Source organism: Meriones unguiculatus, chromosome 21 (assembly GCF_030254825.1).
Source record: "Meriones unguiculatus strain TT.TT164.6M chromosome 21, Bangor_MerUng_6.1, whole genome shotgun sequence".
Classification (NCBI taxonomy): domain Eukaryota; kingdom Metazoa; phylum Chordata; class Mammalia; order Rodentia; family Muridae; genus Meriones; species Meriones unguiculatus.
Genome location: NC_083368.1, coordinates 26,110,083 through 26,126,500, shown reverse-complemented (window position 1 = coordinate 26,126,500; position 16,418 = coordinate 26,110,083). Strand labels below are relative to the sequence as shown.

Here is a 16,418-nt window from a genome sequence, read left to right as displayed (position 1 = left end):
ACCTTAATATGTGGACTTAGACCATCTCTATTATCTTGTTAGTTACTTGGTAGGAGAGTGATGTACTTGTGAGATTCAAAAACCAGGGAATGTTTTGTATGGTAGTAAGTTACAGGTTTCTTTTGCTTGAAATCATACTATGCGCTGTGAAATAACTCCTCTGCTCATTTCATGATTTGACATGTTTTAGTTTTGCATTATCACAATTTAAAAAAGTTAACTAATTTTTTCCTTATAAAATCTAGAAGTAAATATAAATTAAAATAGTTACGTTCAAATTGAACAACATCATCTCAATAAGAAAAAACAAGAAAATAATAGGAGATAATTATAACAGAGCACAAATGTCACAAATGCCAGACACTTTTTAAAAAGAGGAATAAAACTTTAAAAACATTATTTTCTTTAATATAGGCAGTTACATTAAATTCCTAAATTAAAATACTATAGTATCAAATATGTTAATGTAAGATACATTACACAAATTTAAAAGTAATTAATAAGTGATTACTTAAAAAGTTAGTGATAGAATTTCTATATAAGCTTATAAAGATAATGCTAAATTTAGTTATTTAGAACAAGAATTTGTAAGACTTATGGTTGTTACACATATTTATAATAGATATAAATTTTAATAATAATTATTATTATAAGGATTAAATATTATACTATTCACTAAAATGTATTATGTACTATGGCTTTTATAAGAAGAATAACTGAGATTTAGTCATTGAAATTTTATGTGTATTACTTAAGAATTGGTTAAACTATTATGCATCTGGTCTATAAAAATGATTTATGTAATTTTTAATTCTTTTTATTATGATTGTAAAACTTAATTATTCTGTTAATAATTTTTTATTTATTTTGATATTATAATTACACCATTTTCTCCCCCTAAACTCTCCCATATACATGTTGTTCTCTTTCAAATTTATAGCATCTTTTTAGTGATTTTCTATATATATCTATATATGTCTATATATTTATGTTCCTAATTACATAAATACAACCTGTTCAGTCTATATAATGTTACTTTTATCTAGGCTTTCAGAGCTGATCATTTGGTATTAGATAACCAATTGGCATGCTCTTCCCTGGGGATGACTATATTACTCACTCTCAGCATTCCTTGGCTACCTGTGGTTCTTTATGTAGGGTTGAGGCTCCAACCAGCATTCTCATCTCCTTTGCCACATTTTGAAATTCTATTTTAAAAAGATTACCTTCAAACCATAGTGTCGTTAAGTATATCATCCATGGAGTCACAGGGAGTCTGGAGTCTTCGGGGTTTGCAGTCTCTATTGCCTGGGTTCTGTGCCTACATTCAGGTGTCATGAAAACTAAAGATGTCATAAGGTAAAGGCAGTGAGAACACTTCCTGCCCCTTCCTTTACGCGTCGCCCATGCTCACTCCATGTACCAACAAATCTACCTCAAACATTTACTGATTTTCATTTTCAATGTGTCATGTTCTTTTCCAGTGCTGTAAAAATTTGATTAGATTAGATTACCTACTCTAAAATGACTGGCTTCCTACTCAAATCCATTCAAGAGAATACACAGAGGATTATAGCCACCAACCATACATGATAATATTCTCTTCGGTTACCTTGATATCCATTTACCGTTCATATTCTACTATACAGGGTTAGATTTATTATAGTAAAAATGTAACTACATTCTCCATTAATATTTTTATTTTATTTATTTATTGTATATTCAAAAACATTTTGTTTTCCTTTATACTTTTGAGATTCAAAATTCAGGTGTTACGAATGCCAAGCAAGCGCTTTACTACTGAGCTGAATCTCCACCCAAATTAGCTTTACTCAGGAAAATAACTATAGGACCAATTCTTAGCTGCCAGCTACCTGGAATTCTTGCTAATGTAGAAAGCGCTACATAAATGAATGTTGTCTAAAGCAGACTTTTTTTTTTTTTTTGGATAGGTGAAACTGGCTGCCATTTCTGATATGATGTATGTGTATGTATGTATGTGTGTGTAAGTGCATAAGTGCTTGTTTGCACGTGTGTACGCATGTGTGTGTTGATATATTTTTATCTTTGTGTGCTTTCTATTGCATGGTACATAAATGAGGCTAAACTAAGTTATACTGTGGAATTAAGATGAAAGAAAGAAACAAAGAAGGAAGGAAAAAGAAAGAAAGAAAGAAAGAAAGAAAGAAAGAAAGGAAGAAAGAAAGAAAGGAAGAAAGAAAGAAGAAAGAGAGGATGACCTCTACATCTGTGTTCCTAGAAACAATAAAGTTTATATAGTGCATATGTTTTCTCTTCATCACAGACAGCTTAGGCTATGTGCCATAACTCTAAAATAATAATAATTGAAACAGCCTCAGCCTGAGACACATGAGTCTCATGGGGAAGAAAGATCACAAGTGGCACAGCATGAGCCAGCTCCTGAGGCTTCTGCTGAGCTCCAGAGGTGGCTGAAGCAATGCCACTGTCACATGAGTGTCAAGGCACTACATGGGAGATGATCTTTTGCAGGAAGTTAGTCCTTGTGTAGTACTGTTGTTCTGTAGTTTATTTGTTCAGAGTGTTTGCAGGAATGGAAATCACCGATTATTTTAATCTATGATTAAAGATAGATTATCATTTTATATCAGTCACACATCATAAACCCACTGAATTCTGATTCAGTTTTATAGGCATCAAACGATTAGTTTTGAGTTTGGGGTTTCTTTGGGGGAAGGAAGTGCTAGAGAGAGACTTAAGCCTTGAGAATGTTGGGGAAATAAATGCTCTACGTGGACCCTACTCAAATGAGCCTTTACAATATTTGAATTAAAGTTATTTTTAATTGATACATAAAAATGAAGTCCTAAACATCATACATATAAACAGTAATGTAATGTTTAACGTTTAGATATATTATGTAATGCATAAATCAAGTTAAAAATTTCTATCTCCTTAAACATGTATTCTAGTTTTCTGTAGGCACCCTTTGAATGATAGTAAACTAGACCTTTTGTCCTACCACAAATGTGAACTAAGAACACAATGGTGAAACTTTTCTATCTCTGTTTGCTGCAATCTCTGGTGTCCACTTTCCCACCCTTAACTTCCTTAGAGTAGCAGTTCATGATTCAATGTATCAATGGGAAGGTGTAGTACATAAAACATAGAACAAGTTTTGAGTGAGCTTAAGAAGCTACAGTAAGAAATTTCAGTGCAATATTTCTTTAAAAATGATTTTTTTCTGCCTTTACTCTTGACAAACACAGACTCAGGAAGACAGCATATATTCTAGAACTGTGGCAAACTGACTCAAAGAGGTTCCCTTTTATCTTTTAATACTGTGTTTATTACAACAGTAATGATTTATATGTTGCCATCTGTATAAGAAAAAAAATTCCAGATTAAAGCCAGTAAGTTTAAAAATGAAAGTCTTAACATCAAATGTGAAAAAGCACAGAAGAAAAAATTAGCTTGGATTATCTCTAAAAATTATAGATTAATAGCTATGTGTTATAAGTATTACTGTCTGGTACTAGACTCATAGTCTTTACACTTAGGATTTGGGATATTTTACCTCAGAGTTAAATTGTTTTCATATAGATGGTAATAGAACATTAGAGGAAATAAGTATTTAGAGGAATAACAGTCTTATTTTAATAACCTGGAAACAGCATACATTTTCCTGAACTGAAGAACGGATACAGATATTGTCGTAGTTTTACACAATGGAATACTACTCAGCTTTTAAAAACAAGGAAATGATGAAATTTGTAGGCAAATGGATAGAACTAGAAAAGATCATCCTGAGTGAAGTAACCCAGAACCAGAAAGGCACACACGGTATATACTCACTTATAAGCGGACGTTAGCCTTATAATACAGAATAACCATGCTAAAACCATACTAAAATCCACAGACCTAACAAAGGTAAGTAACAAGGAGGACCCTAGGAGGAATGCTTAATTCTCATTCAGAAGGGCAAATAGAATCAGCACTGGATGTGGTTGAAGAGAAGGAACAAGATAGGAGGCCACCATAAATGTCTTCTGAAAGACACCACCCAACAGGGAATTGAAGAAGATGCTGAGACTCACAGCCAAACTTTCAGAAGAGCACAGGGAGTCTTAGGGAAGAGTGAGGGAAGGACCCCTGGAGGAGACAGGAGCTCCACAAGGAGATCAACAAATCTGGGCCCAGGGGCCCCTGCAGAGACTGATCAATCAACCAAGAACCATGCATGGAGAGGACCTAGATACTCTGCTTAGATATAGTCCATGGGGAGGTCAATCTGCACATAGGTTTCCTAGTAAGGGAAACAGGGACTGTCTCTGTCACAGACTCTGTTGTACACTCTTTGATCACTTGGCCCTGGCAGGAATGCCTTACCAGGCCAGAGAGGAAGAGAAAGAATGCAGTCCTGATGTGACTTGATAGGCTGGGGTCAAATGGTAGGGGAGGAGGGCTCCTACTTCCTGTGGATTAGGGGAGGAAGATGGAAGAAAATGGAGGATAGGACTAGGAGGAGGCCAGGGAGGGGGGCTACAATTGGGAGATAAATTGAATAGATTAAAATTAAAAAACTAATAGAATTGGAAATTATGCTGTTTATTATAAAGTAAACACAAGTCTTAAGTTTCTGAGATGAAGGCTATTTCAGGTGGTTAGTAAGACTATACAAATATATTTGTGTTGCAAACAATAGATATTTAAAAAAAACCTGTAATTGCCTCTTACAGTTTTACCAGTGAAAATTATTAAATGTGCAAACCTTTCAAAATTAAAAAAAAATATATAGACCAATTCTAAACCATAATAGAGTTATAATCACTTGTGGTAGAAAGAGAATCAATAATTTATAGAGAAAATTTCAAAAATAAAACTAGTCAATTATATTGGAAAACCTCCTTCAGAATAGGAAATGTAATAAATGGGAGGAAGAACCAATGTTTCTATTATGTCTTTAGCCCTGATTAAATAGAGCCTTCAACATGTAAAAAAGTTAAGCATTTACTGGGGTAGATCACACATATTCTGGAGAATATAGGGATTCCAGCAAAGCTGAGAATGCTGAACAACCAGACAATACAAGCTGACATATTATTTAATTAAAATCATAACAAAGTCAATACAATACATCTAATTATTCTAAAGGGAGTGTGGATAAATTGCGTATTTGAGTCTGTTCTTTCCATGCTAGACAAATGATAGAGTATATCCCTCTTTTTTGCTTTTATGGAAAATGGAGTTTTTTTTTCTCGAATAATTTATACTAATTACAGTTCCCCCTTCTTCTTCTCCTTCCAGTGCCTCCCCACCTCACCACCCATCTGCATTCATCCCTTTTCTGTAGCTCATTAGAAGAAAATAAATACATTTTTTTTAAAAAGCTTGCACGCTGAAATTGGACAAAACAAACAGAAAGAAAGGAGCTCAAGAGAAGGCACAAAAAGCAGAGACCAACTCATTCCCACACTCAGGAATTACACAAAAACCCAAAACTGGAATCCGTAATATATACACAAAGGACCTGGAGGGTTGATAAAGGGAAGAAAAGAAAATATATCCATGAAATAAAATTTTAAAAGGATGATTTTCTTTAAGACAGGAAGAGCCCTGATGTGGCCCGCAAAGATGCCATTGAGATTGTGTTCTATAGACCATCTGTTGCTGGGCATGCAGCCTACCCTTGAGCGTTGCTTGTCTTCTCAGTGAGACTCTCTTGGAGAAAATTTAATTTTCATTTGCAAGTGGTTATCAATTGGAAATCGCTTCTGCGTCAGGATGGGGATAGGTCTCCACTTCTCTTTTGAACTCTTGGACCATTTGCTGCCTCAGTCCGAGTTCAAATGAACGTTTGTTATGTTGATTCAGAAGACCCTGTTTTCTTGATATCTTCCATCCCTTCAAGCTGTCGTATATTTCTGCATCCTCTTCCCCAGGGTTCCCTGAGTCCTAGTGGGAGAGTATGATAAAGGCATCCAGTTTAGGATTGAGTATTCCAAGGCCTTTCTCTGTCATGGAATGTTTGTCTGTTGTTCCCATCTGAGGCAGGGGGAAACTTATCTGATGATGGCTGAGCAAGGAACTGATCTACAAGTATAGCAGAATGCCATTAGGAGTCATATAATAGGGTATATCTTATTAGGTTCAATTGTGTGGAAATAATTTGTAGTTACATGAATATAAATTCAGAAGACAGTATTAAAAATATATCAATTTAAAGATTTAAGCAAAAGGTGATTATTTCTACAACAATTTATATAATTTATGTTTATTTTCTGAAAGAAAAACTGTTTTCCTCTAATTTTAAAATAAGTATTTACAATCATCCATTGCCATGGAGTTTCCTTTATGATATGCCAAGTGCTTCAAATTGTCTCCAATATTTGTTCAGGCCTAGCTTAACATCTGCTGAAAAACAAAATAAAGATCATTTCAGAAACGATTTAGTTTAAAGGATTTATATTATTTTTCCTCATATGGCCAGTGTAATCTTAATGTAAAATAAAATAATAAAATGTTTTGTTTCAAATCTACTCTAAAAAAGGAACGATCTAACAATGTGTGATAAAGTTCCTTAAAAGACAGATTCTACAGAATTATGTTAAGGATATTAAACCTTTTTATATCCTCTCTTAGTGTGGGCCTTAGGCTCAAAGATGGGACGCTATCTTAGATCTTCCAAGGCCCAACGTGGCACTAATTTGCTTCCGTGAGCACGCCCCCAGCATTTCAAATGCATTAGAATCTATGATTGATGCAAATAATAAATTTGTAATTTAATTTTCTATTAAAAGATTTCCTGAAGAGGACTGGTTGGTGGTACAGGCCTATAACACCAGTAACTCCAAAGGCAGACTTGAAGACCTGCCTGTATAATTCAGTAAGAAAGAAGACAATAATGCACAAAACTGAAACATGTCTTCAATAATTTAATTTTTAATAAGTAATCTAAAAGCAATAAGTAAATTTAAGATTTAAATTTCTTAAAATGGAATGATTTAACAGATGTAATGTAATGTAAATATTAAAATATTTGTGTTATCAGAAATAGGATCAATCTATCATTTCTAAATATCTATTTGGAACCCTGCATGTTAAATAAAATTAAATTTCAATTGATAATTTTGACTTATTCCATGGTATTGCCCAGACTGCCTTATCTTCCTTTTCCTTTCATGATTAACAGTTAGAAAAATAAAAAGAGAAAGGAAAGGAGAAAGAGAAATGAGGAGAAAGAAAAAGATGTTTTAAATTTGAAATGAACTTTTCTACCAACATTAATGCCAGTGTTCAGTGTTTATAACAAATGTACTGTGGTTTTTAAATTAAATGGCCAGTATCAGTTTCGGTTTTCAAAACTCTTAGTAAATCACTGCTTAATAAAAACAGGTTCAGCAGAGAGTAGAATGCTTTATTTCTTCATATCACATCCCAGCAAGAACTACCAGACATTGTATTTATCAAAGTCATATCCCTTTTGGAGTTTCCAGGAGAATACCAAGATCAAAGAGAAAAAAACAGATAAGATAAAAAATTTTAATCTATTTGCATTAGGAATTTCCCATTTAAGTTTCACTTGTTGATATCATTTTACCGCAATTTAAAAAGTTTGCTTCTTAGGAATCTTTACCTGACACTAATGGATCTTCTTTTGACAGATTTCTTTTTTCTTTTGTAGAAAAATTATATGGTGTGGATTGTAAAAAAAAGAAAAAAAGAACTGTCAGCTTGGAACAGTTACTTAGTGTCTGCAGGTGTCTTGTTGGCTCATGTAATCTTCCCTAGAGAGGTGGGACATTTCATCTGTGCCAGCACATTCTCTGGGCTATCAAAGACTGAGAACAGCTTTATTCCCCCAAATAAACATATTTTAATCATAGCTCTGACTACTTGTTTTAGCAACAGTCTGCTTTGCAGAGTGATATTTAATCAAAATTGTGGTTGTAACTGTGAGGCCTTTATTATGGAAGTAAGTAGTTTTCATTAAAATATTTAGAGACAGACATAGAGAGTGTGTGTGTTTGTGTGTTTGTGTATGTGTGTGTATGTGTGTGTGTGTGCGTGTGTGTGTGTGTGTGTGTGTACGCCTGTGCATGCATACATGCATATCTGGTTTTCTGCACTATTCCCACTTAGCTAGTACATTGTTAGAGCGTAGGAAGTTATAACTGTGGAATAGGTGTCAACAGTGCTTATTGGTGTACTTGTTGTTTGACATTTGGCTTACAGTAGTAACTGTATTGTTTTGTACTTCTGTTTCCATCCCGTTACTCCACACTCAACACCGATGACTTTCTCTGTTTCTGAGCACTTTGCACATGGTCTAACCCCAGGACCTTTTTATTTATTGCTCCTTTTGCTTCCTGATACTTTATTAAGATATTCAGAAAGTTCTTCCTTCAGATCTTAGAAAAAGTGTCACCGGCTGAGAGCAGACATCTCTAAGCAGGCCGGTCTTCTTTAATCCTCCCACTCTGATTCACTATGTATGCTAGAAGGAAGCCCACAGATGGGAAACAGCCTCCTCGTACAGACAAGCAATGCCAGAGTCATAAAAGACTGCCTTTTGCTAACCTGGAAAGATCTGTCTTAGAAGACATCCGTTTTCAGGTCAAGAGTGCAGTGGATTCTCCTAATTCCTGAACATTCCTGGGGAAAAATAATCATAAGTATTCCTCGGATCCTAGTGACACTCAGACTAATCACTATTGTCTGTTTGCAGCAACTCAGGACTTACCTCATCATGCTCACCTTTTTACTTTACGTCAGTCGCTAAAGAGAACCCAGAACTTTCATGTCAACTCCCATCACTAAAACTAATCCTGATCCTCTACTTCTGTCTCCTGATTGTCTCCAATGCTCCCTGGACCTCCCCAACAAAGCCTTCCTATCTTCAAACACTTTTTTGTATTCTCCCTTATCTCCTTTGCACCTGAAGTCTCCTGACTGCTTCTCACACCATCTTTCAAGAGGAGGCTATTTCCACCTAACACCACTTAAATCGTTAAGATTGGAGGTGAGATAGTGTTCTATTAGCTCCTCAGTGTCACATCCTGTAAAGGCTTTTTTCCTCTCCCAAATCCTGTAGGTAAATTCTCATGGCATTAGAAGATAGCCTTGGTACCCTGCTGTCCTTTTCCCACCTCCTGCCCCTCCCCCACTTTCCATGCTGAAGGCTAGGCAGATGCTGTTTGCTCAGCCTAATTCTTCCATCCAATTATGTCACTTTCCCTCTTCTGTTAGGATTCAAGCTTTTCCTTTCTAACTTTCCCAGGCTCCTCTCTTGTTATGTATTACAGTAACTTCCACCTCTACCCACATGGACGTTATGGATATGGTTTGCTGATAGTAGCCTACCATATATAAAATTTTATTTCTAACCACAGCACCAGAAAGACAAAAGGATCCAGAAAGACAAGTCTTCCAAACACTATTTGGGCCATAAGTATTATTTTTCTAATAACTTCCTTAAAATGATCTCACCGTCTTTTGATACCATCTTATAATCCAAGAAATGCGTAATGCAGCACTGACATTTGTCTTCACCATTGGGATAAAGAATTATCCGTTATTTTTTAAGTCGAGGCTAACATTTTCCTAATCTTATCACATAACAAAGGTAATAATAAATATCTGTTGACTCCTGCTATATAGACTAGCTTATAGTTCTCAAAAACTAGAGCAATATAGAATACTCTTTACTTCCTAAAACTGTACAGTTAAAGAAGACAGAGTCAGTCGGAACTTTGAAGTAGCTATTAGTTCAGAAGTCATACCAAACTATTGACTCTTTGAACTTTAAAAATATTGTGTCTAGTAAGATTAATCCTTAAGTACTGAATTTCCACTTCCTCTTTTCCTCTTTTCATTTTGACCAAATCATTTTATTAAAAACAAAAATACTGACTCTCAGGTCATATTTGAATTCAAATGTGAATATTTTTATGTGGTTCTCTACATTCTTTTTTATTGTTTATTCAAGGTGATAAACTTTAATTGTGACTCTTATCTTGCCTTTTGTGTTTAGCCAGAATAATATAAATAATGAATGAAAACCTTTTGTTGAGGTGACATGCTTGCTGCCACTACCATAATACAGCTAGTTAGCTGGGTGGGCATTTGGAGCCTTCATTAATGAAAATGATGTGGATGTCATAGCTTTACAAAGCAACTGAGGACAGCATGTCCTTCTACATAGTCAGAGCCTATTTCAAAGGACTCCAATCCTACTTAGTGAATATAAATTAACTTGTTGTGTGGAACCAGAGTGAATGCTTGCTAAAGTTAATGTGTCCCTAATGTGGTACCTTTCCCGTTTTGCCATTTTACTTTTCTATTAAAGATATGGCAGTAGTTAAAGCCATTTTTAAGGGTAAATTTTTGTTTTGAGAAATCTCTATCCAGGGATAATTAAGTGTTTAATGTAGACCGAATTCTAACAATTATCATGTTTATTTTTATAGGAACTTAAAATGTCCTGGTCCTTAAAATAACAAGTTTCACTGACGAAATGTATCTTGGGCAGTAAAAACGTGAAAGAGGTAAGTTTTTTTTTAATATATGTTTTTGTTTTTTTTTAATATATGTTTTTGTATATTAAAACTTCTCATAAAAATTAGATAATACATATCTTTGCAGGTAATTTAGAACATAAATTTTTAAAAGTCAAGAACACTTCACTTTGCCAGAAGATATTCTTCTATAGATTATTTGGACTTTTTAAAGAGTTCCAATACTTTAAGAAAATACTTTGCAGGAAATCCAGTTTTAGAATAAGCATCAGAAAGTAGATTGCTACTGTTTTTTTCTTTTTTCTTTTTTCCTCAAACTCAGCAATTTCCCTGGGTTGGCCACTTTTCCCAGGGGCTTCAGAACAGAGGTAGCTGCTATGTAGGCAGATTGCCATTCAGAAGAATACTTTGGCTAACCTGCCCTTTCTGCATTTTTCTGGGGCACATATGGTTACTATCACTCAGAATCCATTCAAAGACTGCAAGGCCAAACATAAAGAGAGCCAGTCAGTTTCAAACCGTTATCTTAATTTTCCCCATCGATGTGAAACTGAACTATCACCCTTAACGCAAACCACAGTCAGGAGCCCTGAATGAGGACAGACTGCTTATTGTAACCCATTTCAGCATCTTTTCAAGAACTTTTTTTTTGCATAAATTAGGGATACAGTTTAGCAGTATTACACTTGTGATTCTGCCTTGCTGAACAGTTGGTAGTACAAGAATGAAGGGAATGAAACAAAGGTATTAACACATGAGGGTTAAAGCCCCCCCTTTAAAAATTAGAGAAAATTTATGTATTTATCATGTATAAAACAGTAATTCCCTATGCATATATGATTCACATTTGATATACATTTCCATTCATGGTTATTTTCACTATATTAACACTCAGTTAACAACTGTTGTTCCAATTTGTCTGAAGAAAACAGTGAATTTGTTAGCTGTAATTCCCATGCTTCTCTCTCTCTCTCTCTCTCTCTCTCTCTCTCTCTCTCTATTGATTTTTTTGTAAGTTTCACATCAGGCACCCCCACTCATCTCCCTGTCCCTTTGTACTCACCCACCCTCTGCCTTTGCATCTGCATCACAAAAGAAAACAAAAAATAAACAAAACAAAACATTTTTAAAAACTCACCCTGGAAGCTGTAGTGTGCCCCACAGTATACCTTTTTGTCCACACTTCTTTATTTGCAAATCTCTATTACAATGACTCACTAGTCTGTTCGAGACCTCTGGTTTCCGCTTACACTATCAATACTGGGTCTTCACTGGAACTCCTCGCAGACATCCTGTTGTTGCCCTGTGTCATGGAGATCCTGCAGCTCTGGATCTGTAGGACTGGCCCCGTCACATGCTCCAGCAGTTCATAGATGAGTTGGGCCAACACAGAGCCCTGGATCTGGGCCTGGGTGGTAGCTGAGTTAGTCAGCCTGCCAGCTTACCATACCCGCACCACCAGGGCGAGAACTCCGGCACTGTCCTGGCTACCTCAACCAATTCTGCAGCTGGCAAAGGGAAGGGCCAGCTTCCCGCTCTCATGCCCGTGGGCAGCTCACCTGCACCTTCCCCATCAAAGCCAGTTCTACAGTGCTCTCCCAGAGGAGAGACGCAGGACCTACCTTCAAGAGTGCTTCAGCACTTAGGGGACAAGGCCAGCTCTCTTGATGTCATGACCTCAGGGCCAGCTCTCCCGCCTGCCACAGGCTACAGGTTAGGAGGGAAGGGGTAGAGGAGGGCACTTCTCCCTCGCCCCTGTCACCGCAGTAGCTATGCTTCTTAATAGATTCTTGAATTTGTTTCTCCTTCAAATCAGAATTCTGTTATAAAACACAATGGAATGAAAATTATGGGAGCCCTGCATTTTTAACAATACTTAGGAAGCCAGGGGTATTATGTTAAGCCAAGCAAGACAGCACAGAGAGACAAATGCTTCACGGATTCATCTATATGTAAAACATAAAAATATGTCTCAAAGAAGTAGTGGATGCAATAATCATTACCAGAGGTGGTGAAGTTGGGAGATGGATTTAAAAAGTTGTGCTCTGAAATTCTGAACAGAAGTAATCTGAAGGGGATTGTTGCTATTACCACTGTTATGGAATTTTTATTTAAAAATTTAAATTTAGATGGATGACATATTTCTCTGGCTCAAATATTCTGTTGTTAAGAAACACACGTGTTTTAATAATGTGAACATGGCAAGGTCCATAATATCTTTTTATATTACTTCCTGAATGCAAGACTAGTTTTGCCATTATGGAGTGCTGACTATATATTTTCTCATATGTGTTTGATGATGAATAATTCTACAGTTATTATATGCCAATATAAAATGATTAAGATGTTGAGTACTCATTGAAGAAAGACAGCACCATCAAGGGGTCTGTTGGTGAGAGGAAAAAAAGCAATGATCTAGGGAATGAGAACAGTAAAATCCCACATCACTTTATCAGACAATTTAAAAAATGTGTGAATGTGAAGGACGACGGTAGAATTGCAATGCTGAGGTCAGCAGGAGTGTCTGACCATCTCTGGGTTCAAGGTTAAAGGCTGTCATTTCCACATGGCCGTCATGTCATGCTGGCCTGGTTTATTGGGAGGACCTCTCAGGCTCTACAGAACCGTAGACCCCAGACTCAGAATATTTTAGGCTCCCATGCTGTTACTGTGCATCTTGAGAGAATTATGCTGCCCTGTTTGGTTTTCTTTATACATTAGGTCTATTAATAGTTGTTTGGTTGTTTTTGTTACACTAATTTTTTAACATAAATTGAGGTATTTTTTAAATGGATTTTGAAAGTGCTTACTTTTTTCTAGTTACTTTATAAGCTCATTGATATCAATTATCTAAAGCTCTATATTACTTTTTCATGATTGAGTTGTATTTTTATGTTCTAAGTTGTGTTTTAAAAAATGAAGTTTTCTTATTTATAGATGGCATAATTCCACTTTTACAAACAGGTGGTATTAAGTGTATGAGACAAGAAGTGATTCTGCAGAAACATTCCTAGTCAATTGAGTTAAAACAAAAGTCACAAAATACTTAAATTTTTCTGAATGGTATAACTGTAAAAACTTGATTTTTTTCTGATAAGGAATCTTTGATTCTTTATGTTAATGTCTTAACTTATCTTAAAGTTGTTATTTAATTTTTACTTTAAAACATATTACTTTGTTTATAGCAAAATTGTATTTCACTATATGATGTAACCACTCTTAAAATTTTTGAAAGGTCTAGAGTACCTCTTCAGCTATTCTTTGACATGATGGGAGAACATGAGATATTGCTGAGTATGCTAAAATAATATCAAGAAAGGATTCATAGGTAATCTTTGTGATGTGGTTAACCTGTAAGCTCTTACATCTACAACCTAACTCAGATATTGGTGACCATGAGTTCATAGAAGGGCTTCAGGCTTGCTGCTCCTGAAAGATTCTAGCATGTAGCACATGTGCCTAACTTCATGAATCCAGTATGATGGGACTGAAGAAAAGAAAGGTAGGCATGTGAACTGCCTCTGAATAATTTCATTTTCTGTAAAACATAAATTCAATTTCAGAGTCATAGTTTATCTTATAAATAGTCTTTTCTTCATTCCTCAGATGATATTATCACTTTTCTCAGTCTTTGAGAACCCTTACTATATCTTTAAAGGATTTCAGTGATAGAAGGGACTTAGGAGCGAACATTATTGTTTCCATAAGAAACAACAGAAATACCATCAATTCGAATCCTTTCCTCCCAGCGTTTGCAGCAAGATCACAAAATCTTGCTCCGAGTCATTCCTTTCACTTGCCTTCCCTAGTCGTTAATTTTGGGTATCTGTTGGTAATTTTCATAACTCCCAGACTTTATCACCATCATCAGCAAGAGATACACTTACACGATGAGATAAATGTGTCATTGTTCTCTTCTACTGGTCAAACTCTGCCAATGAATAAAAGTACTGAAGACAAAATACATCAAGTAATAAGAGACACATATCTACAGTATGTGACTCATGAGCACATCTCTTTAGGAATGAGATTTTAAGCCTGGTTGGCCATTTGCTGCTGTACAAGTGACATGAAACATGCAACACAAAACATGTTGAGGCTCCTCTTTCCCCCTCCCTCTTTTTCTCCTCTTCTCTTGCTATTTCTTCTTTTGTATTGATGCCGTTCTATTTCTCTTTGTTCCCTTCATTGAGGAGTTCTTGAGACACAATGAGCCATTTTAGTTTCAAAGTGCTCAGTTCTATGAATTTTCACAATAGCAGGCACTGAGAAATAAGCAAGATAGATATTTTCATGATGGAGATTTCTCTTGTCTTTTCAACATTTTATTTCATTATTTTTAATTACACATGTGTGTGTTTCTCAGTACTCAAAAGTGTGTAAGGAGTGTTCTTGAAGAGGCTGTAGGCATCTGAACTTTTAGAGCTAGAATTAGAGACAGTTGTGAGACGGATGCCCCACACAGAAGCTGAGAGATTTTGGTTCTTTGCAGATGTAATACCTGTTCTTAACTGCTAAGCTAACTCCCCAGCTTCTGTCTTTTTGCTTTTGATACTATGTTTATGCTTACATTTTAGACAAATAGATATTTTTTAATTATTACTGACAATAAGTTCTTCTCTCATATGATATATTTCAACCCAGTTTGTCCTCCCTCCACTCCTACCAGCTTCCCACCACATTCCTTCTCCCCGTTCCACTTACCTTCCTTTTCCAAGTAAAACAGGACAAAACAAGATATAAAAAGACAAGGCAAAGCCCTGATATTGAGGCTAGACAAGGCAACCCAATAGGAGGAAAGATTCTCAGGAGCAGGCAAAAGAGGCAGAAATACTCCTACTCCTACTGTTAGGATTCTCACAAAAACATCCACAGCATATACTTTGTGGAACTAGTGCAGACCCTTGCAAGCCCAGCGTTTGCAGCTTCAGTCTGTGTGAGCCCCTGGGAGCCCTTCCTAATTGATACAGTGGATCATGTTCTCCTGGTGCCCTCCATCTCCTCTGGCTCCTCTTTATGCAAATTCTTCTGCGGGATTGCCTGATACGCAAAGGGAAGTACCTAATGTAGAGCTCCAATTTAGAGTGACTCTCTCTCTCTCTCTCTCTCTCTCTCTCTCTCTCTCTTTCTCTCTGCATAATGTCAGGATATAGCTCTCTGCAACTGTTGCCACTCTGAAGACAACTGAACACAACTCTGATATATTAAATAGCAGAACATCATTATAAATAATTTATTTATTTATATTTTATAAATTAGTTCATTCACTTTGTATACCAGCTGTAGCCCCCTCCCTCATCCCCTCACAATCCCACCCTCCCTCCCTCATCTTCTCCCATGATCCTCCCCAAGTCCACTGATAAGGGAGGTCCTCCTCCCCATCTTTCTGACCCTAGCCTACCAAGTCTCCTCAGGACTGGCTACATTGTCTTCCTCTGGGGCCTGGTAAGGCTGCTCCCCCATTAGTGGGAGGTGATAAATATTTTATTATTTTTTTCTATTGTTGCTGTTGTTTTTGTTATTGCCAGTCACGTTTGGCTCTCTCCTGGGTGTCTGGGCTATTTGATCTCTGCTTCCTGGCCATCCAGACAGTATAGGGCATGGCATGGGCCTCAAGTTAAATCAAACAGTGTTTGGTCACTCCCCATGTCTACACCACCATTGTCCCAGCACATTTTGCGGGCAGGACTGATTGTAGGTGGAGGGTTTTGTGGTTGGCTTCGTGTCCTGGCTTCTCTTTCTGCAGCCTCTAGAGTACCTCCATGACCCAAGAGTCGAATATAGGGTTGAAGTCTCCACAAAGGCACCAGCTCAATCTCTCTAGGCTCAAGGAGTTTTGTGGGTGCCATCCTCGGAAATAACGCCCTACTGTAAATTACTGCAGAGCAATCCTCTGTCCTAGCAACAGCCTGGGACATATAG

The 16,418-nt window shown here is 36.4% G+C and overlaps 1 protein-coding gene across 3 annotated transcripts in view; it reads left to right on the top strand.

Moving 5' to 3' along the window:
* Window positions 1-16,418, top strand: part of Sema3a (semaphorin 3A) — a 483,245-nt gene that overhangs the window by 153,774 nt on the left and 313,053 nt on the right. For all 3 annotated transcript variants that reach the window (XM_060374188.1, XM_060374185.1, XM_060374186.1), the window contains one exon: window positions 10,449-10,526. The gene's annotated coding sequence lies outside the window, so the exon portion shown is untranslated. The remainder of the gene's footprint in view (window positions 1-10,448; window positions 10,527-16,418) is intronic.